The sequence below is a fragment of the Macaca nemestrina genome, chromosome 17, assembly GCF_043159975.1.
Source record: "Macaca nemestrina isolate mMacNem1 chromosome 17, mMacNem.hap1, whole genome shotgun sequence".
Lineage (NCBI taxonomy): Eukaryota > Metazoa > Chordata > Mammalia > Primates > Cercopithecidae > Macaca > Macaca nemestrina.
Window position 1 is genome coordinate 8,944,383 of NC_092141.1, and position 2,087 is coordinate 8,946,469.

A 2,087-nucleotide genomic window follows, 5' to 3' on the forward strand; every position below is an offset into this window, starting at 1 on the left:
GGGGCATTGGGTAGAGGAGTGGTCTTGTGCGGGCGCCCTGCTCTTGGGGCCTCCCCGGGGTTCAGGTGTGGGTGAGGGTGAGGGAGGGGCCGGGCCTTGGTCGGATGGCGGTGAAGAAGAGCAGAGAAAGAAAAGAGGCGCTTAGCGGCAGCAGGGGTGGAGTCACGAGGAGGCCGGAGGTTAGAAACCAGGCGGCGGCGGGCCCAGCACGCGGTGGTGAGGGGCGGGGCAGGGTAAGGGGGGACAGGTGGCGGGTGCGCAGGGACAGGCACAGGAGGAGGGCCCAGTCCAGGCCCCTCGGAGGAAGAGACTCGGGGCCTGCGCCAATTTTATTTATTTATTTTTTTTGAGACGGAATCTCGCTCTGTCGCCCAGGCTAGAGTGCAATGGCGAGATCTCACCCCACTGCAACCTCTGCCTCCAGGGTTCAAGCGATTCTCTTGCCTCAGCCTCCCGACTAGCTGGGTCTACAGGCGCCCGCCACAACGCCCGGCTAATTTTTGTATTCTTAGTAGAGACGGGGTTTCGCCATGTTAGCCAGGCTGGTCTCGAACTCCTGACCTCAGGTGATGCGCCCGCCTGGGCCTCTCAAAGTGCTGGGATTACAGGCGTGAGCCACCGCGCCCGGCCCTGCGCGTTTTTGTTTGCAGAAACTTAAAATAGGAAGAAATGCCAAAACACGGTAACGGAAATGACCCTATTTAAAATGTTGACTCCGTGGTGGCCGCCTTCCTTGATCCCGTCAGGCTGCATGAACTCATCTGGCCCGAGGTCGGACGTCTTCGCGTGGGACGGCGGGTGTGCGGCGGACGCCCTGGGGTCTCTGGCTGGACTCTGGCAGTGACCTTGAGCAAGCTCCCACCAAGAGCAGGCTTCCTGTGCTCTCTGCCTCCCTCCCTCCCTCCCACGCCGGCCACGCCGCCCGTTCCGCTCCTCTCTGTCTGGGACGCGGAGCGGGGTGGGGTGCGTGGGCTGCGTGGGCTGCGTGGGCTGCGTGGGCTAGGGGTCTCGGGCGTGTCCCGAGCGCGGCCAGCCCGCCCCGCCGCATTGCCGGTCGTCTGGCGCCCCCTGCTGGCCGTGCGCCGCCCCCTCCATCCCCGCCCAGGAGGAAGAGGAGACGTGGTGGGGTGGCACGGCCCACTCCAGCCCTGCTTTCCTCCCACGCTCCGCCGGAGCCTTCCATCCAGAGCGGGCCATCACACACACCTGTCGATTCCAGCCAGCCCAGTGGGCTCAGCAGAGAAAGCAAGACAGCCCGCACCCCACGATGCAAGCTCCTGGGAGGGGCACGTTTCCTTGTTTATCCAGAGAGGCTGGCACAGCCAATCTGGGGTTCCCCTCCCTTTCTCTGAGGTCGTAGCTCAGCCTGGGGGCTGTGCAACACCAGCCCTTCAGGAGGAAGCCATCTGTTTCTGGAATCACCGGTCCCCCCGGTATATGAGGCATATCCCTGATTGTCCGTGAAATCAGGTGGTCCAGGGCCAGGTTGGTCCATAGAGGTAGCTGTAAGACATCCTCTGCTCCTGCCCAGGGATTTCCTCGTATCTGGAAGCTCTTTCTGCTGCTTGATTTGGTGCCTATCATGGGAATTTTCGTGGTCTTCATCCTCGCACACCACCAGCCCTCTCTGGAGTCTTACTGCCCTCCTCGGGGCCCTGAGCAAGATGCAGGGCTGTCTGGGATTTACAGAGGTCTTTCCTATCCCCATTTTTTCCCTTCCCTTCCCTTCCCCTTCCCCTCCCCTTCCCTTCCCCTTCCCCTCCCCTTCCCTCGTCTTCCCCTCCCCTTCCCTTCCCCTTCCCCTCCCCTTCCCTTCCCCTTCCCCTCCCCTTCCCTTCACCTTCCCCTCCCCTTCCCTTCACCTTCCCCTCCCCTTCCCTCGTCTTCCCCTCCCCTCCCCTTCCCCTCCCTTCCTCTCCCTTCCCCTCCCCTTCTCTTCCCCTTCCCTTCCCCTCCCCTTCCTTTCCCCTCCCCTCCCCCTCACTTCCTCTCCTCTTCCCCTCCCCTTCCCCTCCTCTCCCTTCTCCTTCCCTTCCCTTTCTCTTCCCCTTCCCTTCCACTCCCTTTCCCCCTCCCTTCCTCTCCCC